The following is a 24,335-nucleotide window of genomic DNA, read 5'->3' on the forward strand; positions in this document are numbered from 1 at the left end:
GGGCATTTGAAACTGTACGTTTGCGTCATTGTTTGCTTGCTTGCTTGCTTGCTTGCTTTTCCACACGGCCAGAGAAGGGTGCACCGTTCCCGGCGGCACTGCAATGCCAGGTCGATGCGTGGAGTGAACGGGGCAAGCCCCTTTTTCAGCTCCCAGTTCTAAAAATCCGTTTAATATGTTTGTCCTCGGGTAGAGGACATATCAGATATTAAACTGATAAGAACAGATACTACACTTGATCTTAGCCAAAAGGCCGAGAAGCGATGGGCCCAAAGTGTCTGGCGTTCCAGCCAGGCTCTTGGCACAAATCTCGCTGGTCGCGGTTGGCTGCTTTTGACATGAGCGGAGCAATGGCTGCTTTTCACCACCTCCGCATTCCTGACCTCGACAGCTGTTTGACTTTTCACAAACTCAAAGGGCTCAGCCATACGGCAGAGCCTGCCAAAAATAGCTTAAACTCATTGGTGTTCCTCTCCACGGAAGTCTTTAGTAAAAGGCGAAAGACTTGTGCGTGATGAAGAGAAACCAGAGTCAGTACAGGCCTCTCCTCAAGAGCGGCCGAGGACCCCATTGGTCCCAGTCACCGCCCTCACGGTAGCCTTCTCTTAGCTTGCCAAATCCCCGCCCCCTCCCCATGTTGTCACGGGCTCTAGCCAATCGGGCTGTGGAGAAAAGTGTCTGGGCCTCAACATGCAATCCCCACAAATTTCTCAAGTTATCAGGCGCTTGCAGGCCCCCGGGGACCAAAATACAGGGAAAATGCGGGGTTGATTGGAGGCTAGCAGCCCTTCCAGGGCGCGTGAGGGATATCAGCTGTGGGGCAGGTTGACTCACCTTCCTCCAGCCACTGCCAGAGGGGCATTTGAAACTGTACGTTTGCGTCATTGTTTGCTTGCTTGCTTGCTTGCTTGCTTTTCCACACGGCCAGAGAAGGGTGCACCGTTCCCGGCGGCACTGCAATGCCAGGTCGATGCGTGGAGTGAACGGAGCAAGCCCCTTTTTCAGCTCCCAGTTCTAAAAATCCGTTTAATATGTTTGTCCTCGGGTAGAGGACATATCAGATATTAAACTGATAAGAACAGATTTTTTTCTTTCGAAAAGATTTATTGACACTCATTTCAAGTTTTTTTCAAAGAAGGTTTACATCTTGAGATACAAAGGGTACATTATAATCACAACAATTTGATAAATAGTTGTAAAACCATTGTTTGTTTTTTTTTAAAACATTAAAAACAAATATTTCAAGGGGTTTTACATGTTGTCAAACATAAAATCCATCTCACAAATGAAAACCATGGAGTGTCCCAAATCTTTAAAAGGGAGTGCATTGGTTTAAAACTTCTCTTCTTTCTAATTTTGTGCAGGAGCAGAGTGAGTCCCTACCCAGGGTCACTCATTCCGCTCCCCCAAACATTTGGTCTCTCGGGATCCTGTCGTGGTGCTCAGAGGAGATCCTCACCCTGTTGCTCCTTCCCACCTGCCTCACCCGGAGAGCCAGGCCGCCGCTGCTTTGACCTTTTCATGTGTGGCTCCGGCTCCTTCGTCCGAATGGGCACAGAGGCGATGCTTCTTTGTGGCTGTGTCCTAGGCCTGCCGCCTACAGCCATCCGGATCACAGCCACGGGGGGGATCTGCATGTGCTTCCTTACCAGCAAGTTTCTGGAGGTCCATATGGCGTCTTTGATGGCGGCTAGGGTGAGCCACATCTGGGCAAAGTCATCTTTCTTCAGTGTTTTTTGGCTCACCCCATACAGCACCAGTTGTGCTGTAAGGACCTCCCTTGCTGGCAAGTACGGGAATTGCAAGGAGCCGGCCATTGCCCACTGGTCTACGGCAGCGCTGCACTCCCAGAGCAAATGCCTCACCGACTCTGGCGCGCCACAACCGGGTCGGGGGCAGGTTGAGCGTGTTGACATGCCCCGGGAGTGCATGACGGACCTGACTGGGAGAATCTCATGAGCCACCATCCATGACAGGTCCCGGAGTCTGTTTGGAAGAGCGGAATGGTTCACGTTGCGCCAAACTGTTGAGGGCTCGCCAAATGGGAGCCCGCGCACTGGACTCACTGGCTCCTGCTCCTGCACAACAGAGATCAGAGAACGGTGGTTGGTTAAAATATGCAGCTCCTCCTGCTCCAGTTTAAAATGTTTTAAAAACGTCGGGATAAAAGCATAGGCTGGTGGCAGGCTAAAAGACACGGGTACTTTAAGATCTGTAGGTAAAATCTTCAATCGTCTGAGGTACGATCCCATCCAGAAACGTGTCATGGCTGTAGTTTTGGGGTTTCCGGATGGGTCTGTGGCTTGTTTGAGGTGTAGTGCGGTGTATCGGCTTCCTAAAAACAAGTACAGGTCAGGCACTCCTTTTCCTCCTTTCTCTTTTGGCCTTTTCATGACCTCCCTCCTCAGTCTCTCCCACTTGGAGCCCCACAGGAAATAAAAGATGGCTCGCTCCAGATCTAAAAGCACTCTCCTAGGTGGGATAAAAACAGAACTGATGAGTAAAAGCAAAGGTAAAATCACCGCTTTGATGATTAAAACCTTTCCTTCAATAGTCAGTCCTCTAAGTCCCCAATATCCTAGTCTTTGTTTTACTTTCCCTACCACGTCTGGCCAATTTGTTGTTCCTTCTCCCTCCCTGTCAAATTTGATCCCCAGTATTTTTTGGTCAGTCTGGGTCACAGTCAAAGGGAGTCCTGTCATCTCAGTCGCTGTCCACGGTCCATAAAATTGGGCTTGGGTCTTGTTTTTGTTCAACTTTGACCCAGAAGCCTGTCCAAACCAGTCAGTCAAGTCCAGCGTCCTGTTGACGGATAAAAGGTCGGTGCATAAAATGTTCACGTCGTCCATGTATAAAATACACTTGGTGTCCAGTCCCCCGCTCCCCGGTACTCCCAACCCATTGATTCGTTGATCCCTTCTCAAGATCTGTGCCAGCGGTTCTATACATGTTATGTATAGGAGGGCAGATAACGGACAACCCTGACGGACACCGCAGTTAATATCGACTGCTTTTGTCAAATGCCCGTTAATCACAAATTTGCTGGTAATGTCCCGATACAGCAATCCCACCCAAGCTAGAAACCTTTCTGGGAACCCCATTTTTTGCAGTACCTTGAAAAGGTACTGGTGCGAGACCCGATCGAAGGCTTTCTCAAAATCTAAATTTAGGACTACTAGCCGGATGTTTCTGTCTCTCGCGTAACAGATGGTGTCTCGGATCAGTACCAGGCTGTCGGTGATCTTCCTCCCTGGGATGGCACAGCCTTGATCCGGGTGAATCACCCCCTTTAAAAACAAGGACATACGTGAGGCTAAAAGTTTGCTAAAAAGTTTACAATCAAGGTTTAAAAGTGCGATAGGTCTCCAGTTCATCAGGTCGGTCTTGTCTTTGTTTTTGTGCAGTAGAGTCACTATCCCTACTCTAAAACTGTCAGGAAGTCGGTCTAGGTGCTCAAAGTCTTTAAAAACATCGATCAAATCAGGTGCTAAAATGTCCCAAAAGGTCAAATAAAATTCCAAGGGAAGTCCATCCTGTCCTGGGGACTTCCCTTTTTTAAAACTTGACAAACATTTATTTAACTCTAGAATGGTAAAATCTTGGGTTAAAAGCACACTGTCTTTTACTTTTTTATCGATGGATTTTAAAACTTCATTCATGGTGTCTATTCTAATGGGCTTTTCTTTATACAATTCTACGTAAAAATTTTCCACAATCTGTTTAATTTCTTCGATATTCTCTGTTATGCACCCGTTTTCCTTTTTTAGTTTTAAAATGGTCCCCCCTTTACTAACAATTTTCTTAAAAAAATACCTGGTGCACTTCTCACCCTCCTCTATTTCCCGTTCCCTGCTCCTTAAAATGACACCCTTGCTTTTAATTTCAGCTAAAACCGACATCTCTGATTTGATTTCTGTAATTTCTTCATTAAAATCCATTCCATTTTGGTTGAGGTTAAAATAGCGCTGTAGTCGCTTCTGCAGTCCCATCATGCGTCTGTTCTCCTTGCCCTTTCTTTTTTTGCCTGCCTGTCTGAAAAAAGTCTGGGTCTTTCCCTTCACCATCTCCCACCAGTGTGCTCGTGTATCGTACATGTCTTGAAGGGTCTGCCACTCTCGGTACTGCTCCCTGTACTGCTGAACTAGATGTTGATCTTCAAGCAGGGAGCAGTTGAGTTTCCACAGACCACTTCCAAAAGTCACACCTGAAGAGAGTGAAAGGGTGCAGGAGAGCATCAGGTGGTCAGAAAAGAAAACAGGGGTCAATCTAGCATCGGTCGGCGGGCAGTCCCGTGTGAAAATAAAATCTATGCGAGAGGCTCTGGTGCCATCACCACTGAACCAGGTGAAGCCCTCCTCTCTGGGATGCATGGTTTTAAAACAGTCTTGTAGTTTAAAATCCCTGCATATGCCCTGTAATAAAACCGATGTTTTGTCAATTTTAAAATCTTCCCCTGTTCTTTTTCTATCTTTTCGACTTAAAATACAGTTAAAATCACCTCCTAAAACTAATGGCACTCTCCCTAGCATGTGGGACTGCAGGTCTTCTAAAAGGTCATACCTGTCATTTTTGTCGTTAAAGCCATAAATATTGAGAAGGTTAAAATCCTGTCCCATAAAGGTCAAGTGTGCTAAAAGTGCCCTACCGTCTCTCACCACAGTGCTACCCTTCACCAGAACCTGAGGGTTTTTTATTAAAATGGCCACTCCATCGTTCTTATTTTGGTTTGATCCGCTCCATATCGATGTCTGTGGCCACATCTCCTCCCACTGTCGGTAGTGTTTTAAAAACGGTATGCCAAATTCCTGCATTAAAAACACATCTGACTTTGTAGAATTAAGAAAGGATAAAACACTCTGGGCTCTAACTCTCGACTTCACACTTCTCACATTGATGGTTGAGAAGGTGAGTGTCATGAGTATGATTAAAAACAACAGGTATGAAATTTTAAAAACACTAAATAGAGGTTTAAGATGCTAAAATATCTTTTTTTTTTTTTTAAAAAAAAGGCAGTTAGACTATTTCTTGTGAACGGGGCTCCTCCTTCACTTCAACAGGTGATGAAGGAGGGAGTTGAGCTCCATTCCCCCGTCGGACTCTGGGGGTTGGCCTTTGACGCAAGGCTGCATTTAGCTTGGAGTCCTTAGGGGTTGATTGTAGAGCTACTGTCAGGAAAGAGACTTCATTTGGTGAATTGGAGGGGAAGACTCTGGGCTCCTCCACAGATGAACTGTCTGAGAGAGTCCCAACTCTTCCCCTCTTCTCTGAGGCTACAGGAGACTCAGAGGACAATTCCGATGCAAGTCTCTTTGTTTGCTGGGCATCGGGGAGGGGGGCATCCTCACTATTTTCAGGTGGTTGAAAATCTTCCATTTCTGAACTAGCTCCGCCCACTTCCTGCATCTCCCCATCCTCCTCTCCACTCTCCATTGATGGGGCTGTTGCAGGCCCCTCCCCCTCTCCCGCCTCACATGATCCCTCCTCTCCAATCACAGTATCTGGCGGGAGATTTGAATTTTCCTGCCCAGCCTCTTCAACCTGCTCTTTTTCTTTTTGTCCTCCATTTTGTTCATTGGCTTTTGCTGCCTTTAGTTTGTTGGCAAACGATTTGGGGCAAGCTCTGAAGAGATGATTTGTTTCTCCACAAAGGTTGCACTTCCTGCCATTGGTGCACTCCTCAAAAGTGTGCCCAATTTCTCTACACTTTCCGCAAAAGGTTTTTGTGCACGCTTCTACCAGGTGCCCATGCTCACCGCACTTGCGGCAGAGCTTGGGCTGACCTTGGTAGTGGATGTAGCCCCTGTTTTCACCCAGAACTATCATTGACGGCAGATGTTTCAGGCCTTGGAAGCCCTGGGGGTCCTGCCATTGTTGAATGGGGACCCTCCAAGCGCAATTCCAGATGCCGTCCTCATCTCTCACTTTGGTAGCCTGGCCTTTAACAGTGCAGTATCTCCCCAGCCATATACAAATGTCTTCTGCATTCACTGTCTCATTAAACATTCTGACAATGACTGTTTTCAATGCATTATCAGTCAGTTTTTCAACAACAAATGCAGAAAACTGGGGTTTCACAGACTCAAATCTTGTCCAAAATTCTCTCAGGATAGCCGCAGACTGGAAGCTTACATCAAAACCTTTATTTAATGGTAGGGTCAAAATACAATTCAAATCGTTTGCTGTGAATTTCAAAGCCTGTTGGATTAGCTTCCTGGAGAAATCTAGCCTTGACATCTCCAGGAGCTTTCCATCCTTTTCTTTAAACTTAAAACGGACGCTGTGGTGCCTCCGCATGTTGGCATGGGTGGCCGACATGGTGGAGGCACCACAAGCTAAAAGGATCTAAAATCAGTAAAAAACTTACAATGGACAAAAAAACAATGAACAATAAATAAGTAAATACAATTAAAAATATAAAAAGGAAAAAAATCTAAAAACGTACTTACCTTTTCAAGTTTTGGCCTGGACAAGGTGTTGAATCCGGCAGAGCGCAGGTAAGAGATTCTCTGGGCCAATGAATTCCTATTTGTTTAAGATATGCAACTACAGAAAAGTTGCACAACTTTAAACAAGGAATGTAGACAATTTCCTCCCAAGAGCTGGTTTAACTCAGAGCCACAACAGGCAAGAATTTAACCATCAAAAGGAGGCGACCGCAGTCTTAGCCAAAAGGCCGAGAAGCGATGGGCCCAAAGTGTCTGGCGTTCCAGCCAGGCTCTTGGCACAAATCTCGCTGGTCGCGGTTGGCTGCTTTTGACATGAGCGGAGCAATGGCTGCTTTTCACCACCTCCGCCCACCTCCCCATTCCTGACCTCGACAGCTGTTTGACTTTTCACAAACTCAAAGGGCTCAGCCATACGGCAGAGCCTGCCAAAAATAGCTTAAACTCATTGGTGTTCCTCTCCACGGAAGTCTTTAGTAAAAGGCGAAAGACTTGTGCGTGATGAAGAGAAACCAGAGTCAGTACAGGCCTCTCCTCAAGAGCGGCCGAGGACCCCATTGGTCCCAGTCACCGCCCTCACGGTAGCCTTCTCTTAGCTTGCCAAATCCCCGCCCCCTCCCCATGTTGTCACGGGCTCTAGCCAATCGGGCTGTGGAGAAAAGTGTCTGGGCCTCAACATGCAATCCCCACAAATTTCTCAAGTTATCAGGCGCTTGCAGGCCCCCGGGGACCAAAATACAGGGAAAATGCGGGGTTGATTGGAGGCTAGCAGCCCTTCCAGGGCGCGTGAGGGATATCAGCTGTGGGGCAGGTTGACTCACCTTCCTCCAGCCACTGCCAGAGGGGCATTTGAAACTGTACGTTTGCGTCATTGTTTGCTTGCTTGCTTGCTTGCTTGCTTGCTTTTCCACACGGCCAGAGAAGGGTGCACCGTTCCCGGCGGCACTGCAATGCCAGGTCGATGCGTGGAGTGAACGGAGCAAGCCCCTTTTTCAGCTCCCAGTTCTAAAAATCCGTTTAATATGTTTGTCCTCGGGTAGAGGACATATCAGATATTAAACTGATAAGAACAGATACTACACTTGATCTTAGCCAAAAGGCCGAGAAGCGATGGGCCCAAAGTGTCTGGCGTTCCAGCCAGGCTCTTGGCACAAATCTCGCTGGTCGCGGTTGGCTGCTTTTGACATGAGCGGAGCAATGGCTGCTTTTCACCACCTCCGCCCACCTCCCCATTCCTGACCTCGACAGCTGTTTGACTTTTCACAAACTCAAAGGGCTCAGCCATACGGCAGAGCCTGCCAAAAATAGCTTAAACTCATTGGTGTTCCTCTCCACGGAAGTCTTTAGTAAAAGGCGAAAGACTTGTGCGTGATGAAGAGAAACCAGAGTCAGTACAGGCCTCTCCTCAAGAGCGGCCGAGGACCCCATTGGTCCCAGTCACCGCCCTCACGGTAGCCTTCTCTTAGCTTGCCAAATCCCCGCCCCCTCCCCATGTTGTCACGGGCTCTAGCCAATCGGGCTGTGGAGAAAAGTGTCTGGGCCTCAACATGCAATCCCCACAAATTTCTCAAGTTATCAGGCGCTTGCAGGCCCCCGGGGACCAAAATACAGGGAAAATGCGGGGTTGATTGGAGGCTAGCAGCCCTTCCAGGGCGCGTGAGGGATATCAGCTGTGGGGCAGGTTGACTCACCTTCCTCCAGCCACTGCCAGAGGGGCATTTGAAACTGTACGTTTGCGTCATTGCTTGCTTGCTTGCTTGCTTTTCCACACGGCCAGAGAAGGGTGCACCGTTCCCGGCGGCACTGCAATGCCAGGTCGATGCGTGGAGTGAACGGGGCAAGCCCCTTTTTCAGCTCCCAGTTCTAAAAATCCGTTTAATATGTTTGTCCTCGGGTAGAGGACATATCAGATATTAAACTGATAAGAACAGATACTACACTTGATCTTAGCCAAAAGGCCGAGAAGCGATGGGCCCAAAGTGTCTGGCGTTCCAGCCAGGCTCTTGGCACAAATCTCGCTGGTCGCGGTTGGCTGCTTTTGACATGAGCGGAGCAATGGCTGCTTTTCACCACCTCCGCCCACCTCCCCATTCCTGACCTCGACAGCTGTTTGACTTTTCACAAACTCAAAGGGCTCAGCCATACGGCAGAGCCTGCCAAAAATAGCTTAAACTCATTGGTGTTCCTCTCCACGGAAGTCTTTAGTAAAAGGCGAAAGACTTGTGCGTGATGAAGAAAAACCAGAGTCAGTACAGGCCTCTCCTCAAGAGCGGCCGAGGACCCCATTGGTCCCAGTCACCGCCCTCACGGTAGCCTTCTCTTAGCTTGCCAAATCCCCGCCCCCTCCCCATGTTGTCACGGGCTCTAGCCAATCGGGCTGTGGAGAAAAGTGTCTGGGCCTCAACATGCAATCCCCACAAATTTCTCAAGTTATCAGGCGCTTGCAGGCCCCCGGGGACCAAAATACAGGGAAAATGCGGGGTTGATTGGAGGCTAGCAGCCCTTCCAGGGCGCGTGAGGGATATCAGCTGTGGGGCAGGTTGACTCACCTTCCTCCAGCCACTGCCAGAGGGGCATTTGAAACTGTACGTTTGCGTCATTGTTTGCTTGCTTGCTTGCTTGCTTGCTTGCTTGCTTTTCCACACGGCCAGAGAAGGGTGCACCGTTCCCGGCGGCACTGCAATGCCAGGTCGATGCGTGGAGTGAACGGAGCAAGCCCCTTTTTCAGCTCCCAGTTCTAAAAATCCGTTTAATATGTTTGTCCTCGGGTAGAGGACATATCAGATATTAAACTGATAAGAACAGATACTACACTTGATCTTAGCCAAAAGGCCGAGAAGCGATGGGCCCAAAGTGTCTGGCGTTCCAGCCAGGCTCTTGGCACAAATCTCGCTGGTCGCGGTTGGCTGCTTTTGACATGAGCGGAGCAATGGCTGCTTTTCACCACCTCCGCCCACCTCCCCATTCCTGACCTCGACAGCTGTTTGACTTTTCACAAACTCAAAGGGCTCAGCCATACGGCAGAGCCTGCCAAAAATAGCTTAAACTCATTGGTGTTCCTCTCCACGGAAGTCTTTAGTAAAAGGCGAAAGACTTGTGCGTGATGAAGAGAAACCAGAGTCAGTACAGGCCTCTCCTCAAGAGCGGCCGAGGACCCCATTGGTCCCAGTCACCGCCCTCACGGTAGCCTTCTCTTAGCTTGCCAAATCCCCGCCCCCTCCCCATGTTGTCACGGGCTCTAGCCAATCGGGCTGTGGAGAAAAGTGTCTGGGCCTCAACATGCAATCCCCACAAATTTCTCAAGTTATCAGGCGCTTGCAGGCCCCCGGGGACCAAAATACAGGGAAAATGCGGGGTTGATTGGAGGCTAGCAGCCCTTCCAGGGCGCGTGAGGGATATCAGCTGTGGGGCAGGTTGACTCACCTTCCTCCAGCCACTGCCAGAGGGGCATTTGAAACTGTACGTTTGCGTCATTGTTTGCTTGCTTGCTTGCTTGCTTGCTTTTCCACACGGCCAGAGAAGGGTGCACCGTTCCCGGCGGCACTGCAATGCCAGGTCGATGCGTGGAGTGAACGGAGCAAGCCCCTTTTTCAGCTCCCAGTTCTAAAAATCCGTTTAATATGTTTGTCCTCGGGTAGAGGACATATCAGATATTAAACTGATAAGAACAGATACTACACTTGATCTTAGCCAAAAGGCCGAGAAGCGATGGGCCCAAAGTGTCTGGCGTTCCAGCCAGGCTCTTGGCACAAATCTCGCTGGTCGCGGTTGGCTGCTTTTGACATGAGCGGAGCAATGGCTGCTTTTCACCACCTCCGCCCACCTCCCCATTCCTGACCTCGACAGCTGTTTGACTTTTCACAAACTCAAAGGGCTCAGCCATACGGCAGAGCCTGCCAAAAATAGCTTAAACTCATTGGTGTTCCTCTCCACGGAAGTCTTTAGTAAAAGGCGAAAGACTTGTGCGTGATGAAGAGAAACCAGAGTCAGTACAGGCCTCTCCTCAAGAGCGGCCGAGGACCCCATTGGTCCCAGTCACCGCCCTCACGGTAGCCTTCTCTTAGCTTGCCAAATCCCCGCCCCCTCCCCATGTTGTCACGGGCTCTAGCCAATCGGGCTGTGGAGAAAAGTGTCTGGGCCTCAACATGCAATCCCCACAAATTTCTCAAGTTATCAGGCGCTTGCAGGCCCCCGGGGACCAAAATACAGGGAAAATGCGGGGTTGATTGGAGGCTAGCAGCCCTTCCAGGGCGCGTGAGGGATATCAGCTGTGGGGCAGGTTGACTCACCTTCCTCCAGCCACTGCCAGAGGGGCATTTGAAACTGTACGTTTGCGTCATTGTTTGCTTGCTTGCTTGCTTTTCCACACGGCCAGAGAAGGGTGCACCGTTCCCGGCGGCACTGCAATGCCAGGTCGATGCGTGGAGTGAACGGAGCAAGCCCCTTTTTCAGCTCCCAGTTCTAAAAATCAGTTTAATATGTTTGTCCTCGGGTAGAGGACATATCAGATATTAAACTGATAAGAACAGATACTACACTTGATCTTAGCCAAAAGGCCGAGAAGCGATGGGCCCAAAGTGTCTGGCGTTCCAGCCAGGCTCTTGGCACAAATCTCGCTGGTCGCGGTTGGCTGCTTTTGACATGAGCGGAGCAATGGCTGCTTTTCACCACCTCCGCCCACCTCCCCATTCCTGACCTTGACAGCTGTTTGACTTTTCACAAACTCAAAGGGCTCAGCCATACGGCAGAGCCTGCCAAAAATAGCTTAAACTCATTGGTGTTCCTCTCCACGGAAGTCTTTAGTAAAAGGCGAAAGACTTGTGCGTGATGAAGAGAAACCAGAGTCAGTACAGGCCTCTCCTCAAGAGCGGCCGAGGACCCCATTGGTCCCAGTCACCGCCCTCACGGTAGCCTTCTCTTAGCTTGCCAAATCCCCGCCCCCTCCCCATGTTGTCACGGGCTCTAGCCAATCGGGCTGTGGAGAAAAGTGTCTGGGCCTCAACATGCAATCCCCACAAATTTCTCAAGTTATCAGGCGCTTGCAGGCCCCCGGGGACCAAAATACAGGGAAAATGCGGGGTTGATTGGAGGCTAGCAGCCCTTCCAGGGCGCGTGAGGGATATCAGCTGTGGGGCAGGTTGACTCACCTTCCTCCAGCCACTGCCAGAGGGGCATTTGAAACTGTACGTTTGCGTCATTGTTTGCTTGCTTGCTTGCTTGCTTGCTTGCTTTTCCACACGGCCAGAGAAGGGTGCACCGTTCCCGGCGGCACTGCAATGCCAGGTCGATGCGTGGAGTGAACGGAGCAAGCCCCTTTTTCAGCTCCCAGTTCTAAAAATCCGTTTAATATGTTTGTCCTCGGGTAGAGGACATATCAGATATTAAACTGATAAGAACAGATTTTTTTCTTTCGAAAAGATTTATTGACACTCATTTCAAGTTTTTTCAAAGAAGGTTTACATCTTGAGATACAAAGGGTACATTATAATCACAACAATATGATAAATAGTTGTAAAACCATTGTTTGTTTGTTTTTTTTTTTTAAAACATTAAAAACAAATATTTCAAGGGGTTTTACATGTTGTCAAACATAAAATCCATCTCACAAATGAAAACCATGGAGTGTCCCAAATCTTTAAAAAGGGAGTGCATTGGTTTAAAACTTCTCTTCTTTCTAATTTTGTGCAGGAGCAGAGTGAGTCCCTACCCAGGGTCACTCATTCCGCTCCCCCAAACATTTGGTCTCTCGGGATCCTGTCGTGGTGCTCAGAGGAGATCCTCACCCTGTTGCTCCTTCCCACCTGCCTCACCCGGAGAGCCAGGCCGCCGCTGCTTTGACCTTTTCATGTGTGGCTCCGGCTCCTTCGTCCGAATGGGCACAGAGGCGATGCTTCTTTGTGGCTGTGTCCTAGGCCTGCCGCCTACAGCCATCCGGATCACAGCCACGGGGGGGATCTGCATGTGCTTCCTTACCAGCAAGTTTCTGGAGGTCCATATGGCGTCTTTGATGGCGGCTAGGGTGAGCCACATCTGGGCAAAGTCATCTTTCTTCAGTGTTTTTTGGCTCACCCCATAGAGCACCAGTTGTGCTGTAAGGACCTCCCTTGCTGGCAAGTACGGGAATTGCAAGGAGCCGGCCATTGCCCACTGGTCTACGGCAGCGCTGCACTCCCAGAGCAAATGCCTCACCGACTCTGGCGCGCCACAACCGGGTCGGGGGCAGGTTGAGCGTGTTGACATGCCCCGGGAGTGCATGACGGACCTGACTGGGAGAATCTCATGAGCCACCATCCATGACAGGTCCCGGAGTCTGTTTGGAAGAGCGGAATGGTTCACGTTGCGCCAAACTGTTGAGGGCTCGCCAAATGGGAGCCCGCGCACTGGACTCACTGGCTCCTGCTCCTGCACAACAGAGATCAGAGAACGGTGGTTGGTTAAAATATGCAGCTCCTCCTGCTCCAGTTTAAAATGTTTTAAAAACGTCGGGATAAAAGCATAGGCTGGTGGCAGGCTAAAAGACACGGGTACTTTAAGATCTGTAGGTAAAATCTTCAATCGTCTGAGGTACGATCCCATCCAGAAACGTGTCATGGCTGTAGTTTTGGGGTTTCCGGATGGGTCTGTGGCTTGTTTGAGGTGTAGTGCGGTGTATCGGCTTCCTAAAAACAAGTACAGGTCAGGCACTCCTTTTCCTCCTTTCTCTTTTGGCCTTTTCATGACCTCCCTCCTCAGTCTCTCCCACTTGGAGCCCCACAGGAAATAAAAGATGGCTCGCTCCAGATCTAAAAGCACTCTCCTAGGTGGGATAAAAACAGAACTGATGAGTAAAAGCAAAGGTAAAATCACCGCTTTGATGATTAAAACCTTTCCTTCAATAGTCAGTCCTCTAAGTCCCCAATATCCTAGTCTTTGTTTTACTTTCCCTACCACGTCTGGCCAATTTGTTGTTCCTTCTCCCTCCCTGTCAAATTTGATCCCCAGTATTTTTTGGTCAGTCTGGGTCACAGTCAAAGGGAGTCCTGTCATCTCAGTCGCTGTCCACGGTCCATAAAATTGGGCTTGGGTCTTGTTTTTGTTCAACTTTGACCCAGAAGCCTGTCCAAACCAGTCAGTCAAGTCCAGCGTCCTGTTGACGGATAAAAGGTCGGTGCATAAAATGTTCACGTCGTCCATGTATAAAATACACTTGGTGTCCAGTCCCCCGCTCCCCGGTACTCCCAACCCATTGATTCGTTGATCCCTTCTCAAGATCTGTGCCAGCGGTTCTATACATGTTATGTATAGGAGGGCAGATAACGGACAACCCTGACGGACACCGCAGTTAATATCGACTGCTTTTGTCAAATGCCCGTTAATCACAAATTTGCTGGTAATGTCCCGATACAGCAATCCCACCCAAGCTAGAAACCTTTCTGGGAACCCCATTTTTTGCAGTACCTTGAAAAGGTACTGGTGCGAGACCCGATCGAAGGCTTTCTCAAAATCTAAATTTAGGACTACTAGCCGGATGTTTCTGTCTCTCGCGTAACAGATGGTGTCTCGGATCAGTACCAGGCTGTCGGTGATCTTCCTCCCTGGGATGGCACAGCCTTGATCCGGGTGAATCACCCCCTTTAAAAACAAGGACATACGTGAGGCTAAAAGTTTGCTAAAAAGTTTACAATCAAGGTTTAAAAGTGCGATAGGTCTCCAGTTCATCAGGTCGGTCTTGTCTTTGTTTTTGTGCAGTAGAGTCACTATCCCTACTCTAAAACTGTCAGGAAGTCGGTCTAGGTGCTCAAAGTCTTTAAAAACATCGATCAAATCAGGTGCTAAAATGTCCCAAAAGGTCAAATAAAATTCCAAGGGAAGTCCATCCTGTCCTGGGGACTTCCCTTTTTTAAAACTTGACAAACATTTATTTAACTCTAGAATGGTAAAATCTTGGGTTAAAAGCACACTGTCTTTTACTTTTTTATCGATGGATTTTAAAACTTCATTCATGGTGTCTATTCTAATGGGCTTTTCTTTATACAATTCTACGTAAAAATTTTCCACAATCTGTTTAATTTCTTCGATATTCTCTGTTATGCACCCGTTTTCCTTTTTTAGTTTTAAAATGGTCCCCCCTTTACTAACAATTTTCTTAAAAAAATACCTGGTGCACTTCTCACCCTCCTCTATTTCCCGTTCCCTGCTCCTTAAAATGACACCCTTGCTTTTAATTTCAGCTAAAACCGACATCTCTGATTTGATTTCTGTAATTTCTTCATTAAAATCCATTCCATTTTGGTTGAGGTTAAAATAGCGCTGTAGTCGCTTCTGCAGTCCCATCATGCGTCTGTTCTCCTTGCCCTTTCTTTTTTTGCCTGCCTGTCTGAAAAAAGTCTGGGTCTTTCCCTTCACCATCTCCCACCAGTGTGCTCGTGTATCGTACATGTCTTGAAGGGTCTGCCACTCTCGGTACTGCTCCCTGTACTGCTGAACTAGATGTTGATCTTCAAGCAGGGAGCAGTTGAGTTTCCACAGACCACTTCCAAAAGTCACACCTGAAGAGAGTGAAAGGGTGCAGGAGAGCATCAGGTGGTCAGAAAAGAAAACAGGGGTCAATCTAGCATCGGTCGGCGGGCAGTCCCGTGTGAAAATAAAATCTATGCGAGAGGCTCTGGTGCCATCACCACTGAACCAGGTGAAGCCCTCCTCTCTGGGATGCATGGTTTTAAAACAGTCTTGTAGTTTAAAATCCCTGCATATGCCCTGTAATAAAACCGATGTTTTGTCAATTTTAAAATCTTCCCCTGTTCTTTTTCTATCTTTTCGACTTAAAATACAGTTAAAATCACCTCCTAAAACTAATGGCACTCTCCCTAGCATGTGGGACTGCAGGTCTTCTAAAAGGTCATACCTGTCATTTTTGTCGTTAAAGCCATAAATATTGAGAAGGTTAAAATCCTGTCCCATAAAGGTCAAGTGTGCTAAAAGTGCCCTACCGTCTCTCACCACAGTGCTACCCTTCACCAGAACCTGAGGGTTTTTTATTAAAATGGCCACTCCATCGTTCTTATTTTGGTTTGATCCGCTCCATATCGATGTCTGTGGCCACATCTCCTCCCACTGTCGGTAGTGTTTTAAAAACGGTATGCCAAATTCCTGCATTAAAAACACATCTGACTTTGTAGAATTAAGAAAGGATAAAACACTCTGGGCTCTAACTCTCGACTTCACACTTCTCACATTGATGGTTGAGAAGGTGAGTGTCATGAGTATGATTAAAAACAACAGGTATGAAATTTTAAAAACACTAAATAGAGGTTTAAGATGCTAAAATATCTTTTTTTTTTTTTTAAAAAAAAGGCAGTTAGACTATTTCTTGTGAACGGGGCTCCTCCTTCACTTCAACAGGTGATGAAGGAGGGAGTTGAGCTCCATTCCCCCGTCGGACTCTGGGGGTTGGCCTTTGACGCAAGGCTGCATTTAGCTTGGAGTCCTTAGGGGTTGATTGTAGAGCTACTGTCAGGAAAGAGACTTCATTTGGTGAATTGGAGGGGAAGACTCTGGGCTCCTCCACAGATGAACTGTCTGAGAGAGTCCCAACTCTTCCCCTCTTCTCTGAGGCTACAGGAGACTCAGAGGACAATTCCGATGCAAGTCTCTTTGTTTGCTGGGCATCGGGGAGGGGGGCATCCTCACTATTTTCAGGTGGTTGAAAATCTTCCATTTCTGAACTAGCTCCGCCCACTTCCTGCATCTCCCCATCCTCCTCTCCACTCTCCATTGATGGGGCTGTTGCAGGCCCCTCCCCCTCTCCCGCCTCACATGATCCCTCCTCTCCAATCACAGTATCTGGCGGGAGATTTGAATTTTCCTGCCCAGCCTCTTCAACCTGCTCTTTTTCTTTTTGTCCTCCATTTTGTTCATTGGCTTTTGCTGCCTTTAGTTTGTTGGCAAACGATTTGGGGCAAGCTCTGAAGAGATGATTTGTTTCTCCACAAAGGTTGCACTTCCTGCCATTGGTGCACTCCTCAAAAGTGTGCCCAATTTCTCTACACTTTCCGCAAAAGGTTTTTGTGCACGCTTCTACCAGGTGCCCATGCTCACCGCACTTGCGGCAGAGCTTGGGCTGACCTTGGTAGTGGATGTAGCCCCTGTTTTCACCCAGAACTATCATTGACGGCAGATGTTTCAGGCCTTGGAAGCCCTGGGGGTCCTGCCATTGTTGAATGGGGACCCTCCAAGCGCAATTCCAGATGCCGTCCTCATCTCTCACTTTGGTAGCCTGGCCTTTAACAGTGCAGTATCTCCCCAGCCATATACAAATGTCTTCTGCATTCACTGTCTCATTAAACATTCTGACAATGACTGTTTTCAATGCATTATCAGTCAGTTTTTCAACAACAAATGCAGAAAACTGGGGTTTCACAGACTCAAATCTTGTCCAAAATTCTCTCAGGATAGCCGCAGACTGGAAGCTTACATCAAAACCTTTATTTAATGGTAGGGTCAAAATACAATTCAAATCGTTTGCTGTGAATTTCAAAGCCTGTTGGATTAGCTTCCTGGAGAAATCTAGCCTTGACATCTCCAGGAGCTTTCCATCCTTTTCTTTAAACTTAAAACGGACGCTGTGGTGCCTCCGCATGTTGGCATGGGTGGCCGACATGGTGGAGGCACCACAAGCTAAAAGGATCTAAAATCAGTAAAAAACTTACAATGGACAAAAAAACAATGAACAATAAATAAGTAAATACAATTAAAAATATAAAAAGGAAAAAAATCTAAAAACGTACTTACCTTTTCAAGTTTTGGCCTGGACAAGGTGTTGAATCCGGCAGAGCGCAGGTAAGAGATTCTCTGGGCCAATGAATTCCTATTTGTTTAAGATATGCAACTACAGAAAAGTTGCACAACTTTAAACAAGGAATGTAGACAATTTCCTCCCAAGAGCTGGTTTAACTCAGAGCCACAACAGGCAAGAATTTAACCATCAAAAGGAAGCGACCGCAGTCTTAGCCAAAAGGCCGAGAAGCGATGGGCCCAAAGTGTCTGGCGTTCCAGCCAGGCTCTTGGCACAAATCTCGCTGGTCGCGGTTGGCTGCTTTTGACATGAGCGGAGCAATGGCTGCTTTTCACCACCTCCGCCCACCTCCCCATTCCTGACCTCGACAGCTGTTTGACTTTTCACAAACTCAAAGGGCTCAGCCATACGGCAGAGCCTGCCAAAAATAGCTTAAACTCATTGGTGTTCCTCTCCACGGAAGTCTTTAGTAAAAGGCGAAAGACTTGTGCGTGATGAAGAGAAACCAGAGTCAGTACAGGCCTCTCCTCAAGAGCGGCCGAGGACCCCATTGGTCCCAGTCACCGCCCTCACGGTAGCCTTCTCTTAGCTTGCCAAATCCCCGCCCCCTCCCCATGTTGTCACGGGCTCTAGCCAATCGGGCTGTGGAGAAAAGTGTCTGGGCCTCAACATGCAATCCCCACAAATTTCTCAAGTTATCAGGCGCTTGCAGGCCCCCGGGGACCAAAATACAGGGAAAATGCGGGGTTGATTGGAGGCTAGCAGCCCTTCCAGGGCGCGTGAGGGATATCAGCTGTGGGGCAGGTTGACTCACCTTCCTCCAGCCACTGCCAGAGGGGCATTTGAAACTGTACGTTTGCGTCATTGTTTGCTTGCTTGCTTGCTTGCTTTTCCACACGGCCAGAGAAGGGTGCACCGTTCCCGGCGGCACTGCAATGCCAGGTCGATGCGTGGAGTGAACGGAGCAAGCCCCTTTTTCAGCTCCCAGTTCTAAAAATCCGTTTAATATGTTTGTCCTCGGGTAGAGGACATATCAGATATTAAACTGATAAGAACAGATACTACACTTGATCTTAGCCAAAAGGCCGAGAAGCGATGGGCCCAAAGTGTCTGGCGTTCCAGCCAGGCTCTTGGCACAAATCTCGCTGGTCGCGGTTGGCTGCTTTTGACATGAGCGGAGCAATGGCTGCTTTTCACCACCTCCGCCCACCTCCCCATTCCTGACCTCGACAGCTGTTTGACTTTTCACAAACTCAAAGGGCTCAGCCATACGGCAGAGCCTGCCAAAAATAGCTTAAACTCATTGGTGTTCCTCTCCACGGAAGTCTTTAGTAAAAGGCGAAAGACTTGTGCGTGATGAAGAGAAACCAGAGTCAGTACAGGCCTCTCCTCAAGAGCGGCCGAGGACCCCATTGGTCCCAGTCACCGCCCTCACGGTAGCCTTCTCTTAGCTTGCCAAATCCCCGCCCCCTCCCCATGTTGTCACGGGCTCTAGCCAATCGGGCTGTGGAGAAAAGTGTCTGGGCCTCAACATGCAATCCCCACAAATTTCTCAAGTTATCAGGCGCTTGCAGGCCCCCGGGGACCAAAATACAGGGAAAATGCGGGGTTGATTGGAGGCTAGCAGCCCTTCCAGGGCGCGTGAGGGATATCAGCTGTGGGGCAGGTTGACTCACCTTCCTCCAGCCACTGCCAGAGGGGCATTTGAAACTGTACGTTTGCGTCATTGTTTGCTTGCTTGCTTGCTTGCTTGCTTGCTTTTCCACACGGCCAGAGAAGGGTGCACCGTTCCCGGCGGCACTGCAATGCCAGGTCGATGCGTGGAGTGAACGGAGCAAGCCCCTTTTTCAGCTCCCAGTTCTAAAAATCCGTTTAATATGTTTGTCCTCGGGTAGAGGACATATCAGATATTAAACTGATAAGAACAGATTTTTTTTTTTTTTTTTTTTATTTCAGTTCCTCACTCCAAAACAAATGTCACAAAACAAAGAAAACAGTTTACATATGAGGTCCAAAAATCCAAAACACAATTGACCCACTCCATCCATTTTGTTCAAACAAAACAAACCAAGCCAAACAAAAGTTTACCTTAAACATCCTACCCCCCCCCCCCCCCTATTTCAATCCCACAGACCAAAACCCCCCTTCCACCTCTCTAAAGCAGCATGCATTCCCCACTTCAGGATGTCCCTCTCAATTCTCCTCTTCAAGTCTGCTTTTACTCTGCTCACCACCCCATCCACTCTACTGCATCTGTTGTTCTTAATTAGGTCCTGTCTAGCCACCCACAAGCCTCTCTTTACCATGCTAATTACTAGCCAAACAGCTAATTTTGCCCAACCCAGTCCTGTTCCCACCCCCCTCTCAACCATTTCCCATGATAGTTGGAACCCAAAGACTCCCTTCCGTAGCCACAGCTCCACCCTTTCCCATACTACCCTAGAAAAGGGACAGTCCCACATTACATGCCTAATTGTCTCCTCTACCGAGCACCCAATCCTAGGACACACCGGAGACCTTGCCAACCCATGCCGGTACATGATGTCTTGTACTGGCAAACACTTATGGAGGCACAACCAGTTCAGGTCCTTAAGGCCATTATCAAGCCCATGAGGCTGAATCCCCCTCCAAACACTTGGCAATATTCCTGGGACCGGAGGTGCAATGACCCTTTGCTTAACCTCTTTGTAGAGGGCCCTGTGATTAAGTTGCAGGGCTGGTGCAGAAGCCTCCGGGTGCGCCCGCAGCCACCTGGCTGCATGGCGGTAGTGCCATGGTTGCTGCTCTACCCGGGGAGCCAAGTTGTCCCAAACCAAAAGCTGCCTTGCTTGGTAGGCAAAAAAGAGGCGCAAAAAATAGCCAGAGGGGTGAACCACTGGGCCAGCTAATTCCCTACACATAAAAGAAACGAAAATGCAGTCCAACTTCAGTGGCAGATGTGGCACATCTCTCCCCCCTTCCTCAACCCCTGCCAACATGCGGGCCCTCGCAACATACTCATATCTCCCCCCCCAAATAAAACCGAATACGTGACGCATGAGAGGCCTCCTCATACTGACTGGTAGTGGATATATGTAAGCCAGGTACAGGAGAGAAGGCAAAACATCCACCTTGAGAACAAGTACCTTCCCTACAAACGTCAGGCACCTACTCTTCCAGAGAGAAATCTTCCTCTGGACCGCCTCCAGACGCCTCGTCCAGTTCACTGTGGCACCATGAGGCGACTCAAAACTTACCCCTAGGACCTTCAGAGGCCCAGAGCAGAGAGACAGACCCCCTGGTACATCCGTCCTTTCTCTCCACCTCCCAAAGAACTTAACCGAGGACTTACAATTAAGGCTTGATCCAGCCACCCGGCTGAAGTCACTAAAAATCTGCAATGAACGGATAAGGCACTCATCCCTGTCCAGCAGCAATGTAGTGTCATCAGCATACTGAGACAGCTTGACTCGCAGACCCCCACTGCCAGGCACAAAAAAACCTCTCACTCCAGGATCAGCCCGAATGGCAGCTGCCAATGGCTCCATGTAAAGCGCATAGAGCAGCGGTGAGAGCGGGCAACCCTGTCTCACCCCAGAGTACAAACTAAAAGCCTCCCCCAGGTGCCCATTAACCAAAACCCTGCTCCCCGCACCCCTATACAATGTGCGCAGCCACCCTACAAAAACCTGACCGAAACCTAGCCTTTCCAGTACACTAAACATAAAACCCCAATGTACTCTGTCAAAGGCCTTTGCTTGATCAAGACCGACCAGCATAAGCGGCAGATGCCTATCCTCAGCCCAAGCCACAGCATCCCGTAAGAGTTGCAGGTTCCATCTTACTGAGCGCCCTGGCACTGCACATGTCTGGTCCACATGGACCACATGTGGCAGGGCCACGCTTAACCGGTCTGCCAGAACCTTAGCCAGGAGCTTATAGTCTACGCACAGCATGGACAGCGGTCGCCAGTTATCCATATCAGCGCGATCCCCTTTCTTAAACAGAAGGGAGATAACTCCAGTCGCCATAGACCTCCCCATTTTCCCCGTACAGAGCACCTCAGTCAACACCTCCAACAATACTGGCCCAAGTATGTCCCAAAACTTAACATAGAACTCTACCGGCAACCCATCAATGCCTGGCACCTTGCGCCTGTTCATCCTACAGAGAGCACCTTCAAGCTCTTTGAGGGTCAGTGGGGCCTCCAAAGCCCGCACTATGTTCCCTGGCACCTGCTGGTTCAGCAAATCCAGGAACACCCCTCCCCCTCCTATGTCTACCGCTCGCTCCGTGAAAACATCACGGAAATGATCTGTAGCGACACACACCATCTCGCAGGTGTCCACCACAACCCTGCCCTGTTTATTCCTAACTCCTGACACCAGCTGCTTCGCCCTATCAGCCCGTATGGAGCCAAAAAAAGCAGCCGAACATGTCTCTGACTGTTCAATGAACTGCAGACGTGACCGCACCAGGTATGCGCGGGCCCTACCCTCAAAAATATGTCTCAGACTTGCTTTCAAGGATGCGCAAACTTGATGGTCTACAGCACCTTTACAGTTACCCCTAGCATACTCGAGTTCAAGGCGGTGCTGGAGATGGACCACCTCCCTCTTTGCCATTCCAGCCTTTCTCTGACAATAACTTAAACAAAATATCTTCATCCTCTCCTTAGCCACCTCCCACCACTCTAACAACCCCTGGCACAGCGGTTTGAGTCCCATAAGACCCTTAAAAAACCAAAGAAACTGTTGACTAAACAAGTCCTCCTCCAGCACACTAATATTTAAGCGCCAAAACCCAGGCCCGAAGACTGGCAAATCCAAACTCACCGTAAACAGCAAACCATCATGATCCGAAAAGCAAACCGGGAGCACCCTTCCTGCAACCAACTTCAAGGTCTTAACAAAAAATACATAATCTAAACGCTTAAAGATCCCCTGCGAATTACGCCAAGTGGGACCATCCATGAGTGGCCTGACCACCCTCGCCCCATCGACCAAACCAAAACTATTCAAAAGATTAGAAATGTACAGGTCGCTGGCATCACCCCCCTTTCCTAACTCTACATTAAAATCACCCCCTATGATGACCTGCCTGTTGGTGACAAGGTGCGGCTCCAGCATCCCAAACATTTCTTTCCGCTCTGCTGAGGATTGTGGTCCATAGACCACAATGATTCTCAGCGTGTTTGTTCCCCAGGAGATGTCCGCACCCATTATTCTCCCCTGGACAATAACAAAAACACCCTCCACTTTAATCTCCTTAAAACCAAACAAAATCCCAACTCCTGTAGAGTGAACACCCCCTATGCTCCAGACTGAGTCCCCTCTGGTCCATTCCCTTCTAAAACACCCAACATCCCCCATATCCCGTAAGTGGACTTCCTGCAACAAACAAAAAGCTACACGCAAAGAGCTAACAAATTCGAAAACGATCCTTCTTTTAACAGTGTTCCTCATTCCCCTCACATTCAGAGAAAGAACATCAAAGGAGAACATTTTAAATTACAGATGCTTACACTCAAACAAAAACAAAAAGAAAACAAAACAGTCCCCCCCCCTACTGTGAATACAGATCATCTCCTTCACTATCCATCTGGTCCGCCCAGGAAAAGGGAACAGCATTTGGTGAGGATGAAGGCCTTTTTGGTCCCTCGTATGCGTCCTCACTCAAAGGAGACGACAATAGGAGCAAACCGGGAGAAAGCTCAAAATCAAGCTCCAACCCAGCTGGTGGCTCCTCACCCAAAACCCCTGAGACATGCTCCAACCCCTGACCTGTATCTATTGCATCCCGCCCCCGGGCCCCTCCTCTAACCGTTTCCCCCCCCTGTTGTATTCCATCAGCCCTACCCACATCAACCCCCACCTCTGCGGCCTGCCCCCTCCCCTCTCCCTCCCTCTCCCTCTTTGACCTTTTACTCTTCACCACCTGCTCACACTCCCCCTTTTCAATCGAGAGACCCTCCTCCAACACCTTCAAACCTCTTCGTGCTCCTTGCTTTGGCTCGGTGGGAGCGGCACCAGTGGGGACCGCGTCCGTAATCCCCGAGGGCACCTGGTCCACACTGACTTCTCCAGCAACACTGGCAAGTCCCTGCACCTTGGATACAGAGTCCACTCTACTCCCAGAAGGGCCTGGAAGCTGATCCGCTTGCTGTGGATCAATTGACGTATTGCCCATTGGCACGAAAGTCCCTCCAAAGTCTTGAGCCTTACCCTGCCCTCCAGTGGCCCCAGCTACTTCTGCAAAGGTTCTCCTACGGCCAGGACAGCTCCGATAGAGGTGATCAAGTCCACCACATCCATGACAGGCCTTCAGTGCAGTGCAGTCTTTAGCCTCGTGTCCCCCCTGACCACAGAAACGGCAGCAGACCCCAGTGCATCCTGCCTCCGTGTGGCCAGACTGCCTACACTGCCGACAGAAAGACGGTTGCCTCGAATAGAACAAATAGCCACGGTCCCCACCGAGACTAAAAAAGGCGGGTGGATGTCTGAGACCACCAGGCCCTTCTGGCTCAGGCTTGAGCAACACCTGGAACTGCCGTCTGCCAGTCCAAAACCCCATTGGATCATTAACATATCTTGCTGCTGACACCACTTCTCCATACCGGCCCAGGAAATCAGCCAAGGCAAGATCAGTCACAAACGGGTTAAACATGTGAACTGTGATCTGCCTGAAATTAGGTCTGTCCAAACTCAAAATCTTGTAGCAGGCAAGGGGCCTTACCCCAGCTCCAGCCGAACAATTTTCAGACACCTTTCTGTACACCTCCTCATTCCTCAGGGTGACATCAAAAGCTTTTTCCTGTTGGTTCCATTGAATGCACAAGACATCCTCCACCGTCAAAAGAAGCTGGCCCATGATGACCCTCTTGCAGAACCACGATCTTGAAACAGCATCTTCTTCTGTCACGATTGCCTGGAAACGAAGCGTGAACCTCAACCCAACCTTAGGGATAACCTGCACAGGAGAGGCCATACTGGCCATCGCTTCCATAGAAGTGTCGCCCAGATCAAAAAAGAAAAATCTCTCCACGAATACTACACTTGATCTTAGCCAAAAGGCCGAGAAGCGATGGGCCCAAAGTGTCTGGCGTTCCAGCCAGGCTCTTGGCACAAATCTCGCTGGTC

General features: G+C 49.1%; 16 non-coding genes and 4 pseudogenes across 16 annotated transcripts; all 20 read right to left on the reverse strand.

Annotated features, from left to right (window-relative positions):
• Positions 1-73: 73 nt before the first annotated feature.
• LOC139619299 (U2 spliceosomal RNA) lies at positions 74-265 on the reverse strand. The gene has a single exon (XR_011690301.1). It is a non-coding gene; the product is annotated as a U2 spliceosomal RNA (small nuclear RNA).
• Positions 266-419: 154 nt separating this feature from the next.
• LOC139619203 (U5 spliceosomal RNA) lies at positions 420-534 on the reverse strand. The gene has a single exon (XR_011690204.1). It is a non-coding gene; the product is annotated as a U5 spliceosomal RNA (small nuclear RNA).
• Positions 535-929: 395 nt separating this feature from the next.
• LOC139619746 (U2 spliceosomal RNA) lies at positions 930-1,105 on the reverse strand (annotated as a pseudogene).
• Positions 1,106-6,849: 5,744 nt separating this feature from the next.
• Positions 6,850-6,964, reverse strand: LOC139619204 (U5 spliceosomal RNA). Its single transcript, XR_011690205.1, has one exon. It is a non-coding gene; the product is annotated as a U5 spliceosomal RNA (small nuclear RNA).
• A 399-nt stretch (positions 6,965-7,363) lies between these two features.
• LOC139619527 (U2 spliceosomal RNA) lies at positions 7,364-7,555 on the reverse strand. The gene has a single exon (XR_011690520.1). It is a non-coding gene; the product is annotated as a U2 spliceosomal RNA (small nuclear RNA).
• Positions 7,556-7,719: 164 nt separating this feature from the next.
• LOC139619205 (U5 spliceosomal RNA) lies at positions 7,720-7,834 on the reverse strand. Its single transcript, XR_011690206.1, has one exon. It is a non-coding gene; the product is annotated as a U5 spliceosomal RNA (small nuclear RNA).
• Positions 7,835-8,221: 387 nt separating this feature from the next.
• Positions 8,222-8,413, reverse strand: LOC139619311 (U2 spliceosomal RNA). Its single transcript, XR_011690313.1, has one exon. It is a non-coding gene; the product is annotated as a U2 spliceosomal RNA (small nuclear RNA).
• Positions 8,414-8,577: 164 nt separating this feature from the next.
• Positions 8,578-8,692, reverse strand: LOC139619332 (U5 spliceosomal RNA). The gene has a single exon (XR_011690332.1). It is a non-coding gene; the product is annotated as a U5 spliceosomal RNA (small nuclear RNA).
• A 403-nt stretch (positions 8,693-9,095) lies between these two features.
• On the reverse strand, positions 9,096-9,287 carry LOC139619528 (U2 spliceosomal RNA). Its single transcript, XR_011690521.1, has one exon. It is a non-coding gene; the product is annotated as a U2 spliceosomal RNA (small nuclear RNA).
• Positions 9,288-9,451: 164 nt separating this feature from the next.
• Positions 9,452-9,566, reverse strand: LOC139619206 (U5 spliceosomal RNA). Its single transcript, XR_011690207.1, has one exon. It is a non-coding gene; the product is annotated as a U5 spliceosomal RNA (small nuclear RNA).
• Positions 9,567-9,961: 395 nt separating this feature from the next.
• On the reverse strand, positions 9,962-10,153 carry LOC139619529 (U2 spliceosomal RNA). The gene has a single exon (XR_011690522.1). It is a non-coding gene; the product is annotated as a U2 spliceosomal RNA (small nuclear RNA).
• A 164-nt stretch (positions 10,154-10,317) lies between these two features.
• On the reverse strand, positions 10,318-10,432 carry LOC139619208 (U5 spliceosomal RNA). Its single transcript, XR_011690209.1, has one exon. It is a non-coding gene; the product is annotated as a U5 spliceosomal RNA (small nuclear RNA).
• Positions 10,433-10,819: 387 nt separating this feature from the next.
• Positions 10,820-11,011, reverse strand: LOC139618771 (U2 spliceosomal RNA). The gene has a single exon (XR_011689787.1). It is a non-coding gene; the product is annotated as a U2 spliceosomal RNA (small nuclear RNA).
• Positions 11,012-11,175: 164 nt separating this feature from the next.
• LOC139619209 (U5 spliceosomal RNA) lies at positions 11,176-11,290 on the reverse strand. Its single transcript, XR_011690210.1, has one exon. It is a non-coding gene; the product is annotated as a U5 spliceosomal RNA (small nuclear RNA).
• Positions 11,291-11,689: 399 nt separating this feature from the next.
• LOC139619747 (U2 spliceosomal RNA) lies at positions 11,690-11,865 on the reverse strand (annotated as a pseudogene).
• A 5,751-nt stretch (positions 11,866-17,616) lies between these two features.
• LOC139619210 (U5 spliceosomal RNA) lies at positions 17,617-17,731 on the reverse strand. Its single transcript, XR_011690211.1, has one exon. It is a non-coding gene; the product is annotated as a U5 spliceosomal RNA (small nuclear RNA).
• A 391-nt stretch (positions 17,732-18,122) lies between these two features.
• Positions 18,123-18,314, reverse strand: LOC139619530 (U2 spliceosomal RNA). The gene has a single exon (XR_011690523.1). It is a non-coding gene; the product is annotated as a U2 spliceosomal RNA (small nuclear RNA).
• A 164-nt stretch (positions 18,315-18,478) lies between these two features.
• On the reverse strand, positions 18,479-18,593 carry LOC139619211 (U5 spliceosomal RNA). The gene has a single exon (XR_011690212.1). It is a non-coding gene; the product is annotated as a U5 spliceosomal RNA (small nuclear RNA).
• A 399-nt stretch (positions 18,594-18,992) lies between these two features.
• LOC139619835 (U2 spliceosomal RNA) lies at positions 18,993-19,195 on the reverse strand (annotated as a pseudogene).
• Positions 19,196-24,202: 5,007 nt separating this feature from the next.
• Positions 24,203-24,281, reverse strand: LOC139618773 (U2 spliceosomal RNA; annotated as a pseudogene).
• Between the last annotated feature and the right edge of the window lie 54 nt (positions 24,282-24,335).

Source organism: Trachinotus anak, unplaced genomic scaffold (assembly GCF_046630095.1).
Source record: "Trachinotus anak isolate AG129_WGS33_773 ecotype Australia unplaced genomic scaffold, CSIRO_AGI_Tana_v1 ptg000003l, whole genome shotgun sequence".
NCBI classification, from domain to species: domain Eukaryota; kingdom Metazoa; phylum Chordata; class Actinopteri; order Carangiformes; family Carangidae; genus Trachinotus; species Trachinotus anak.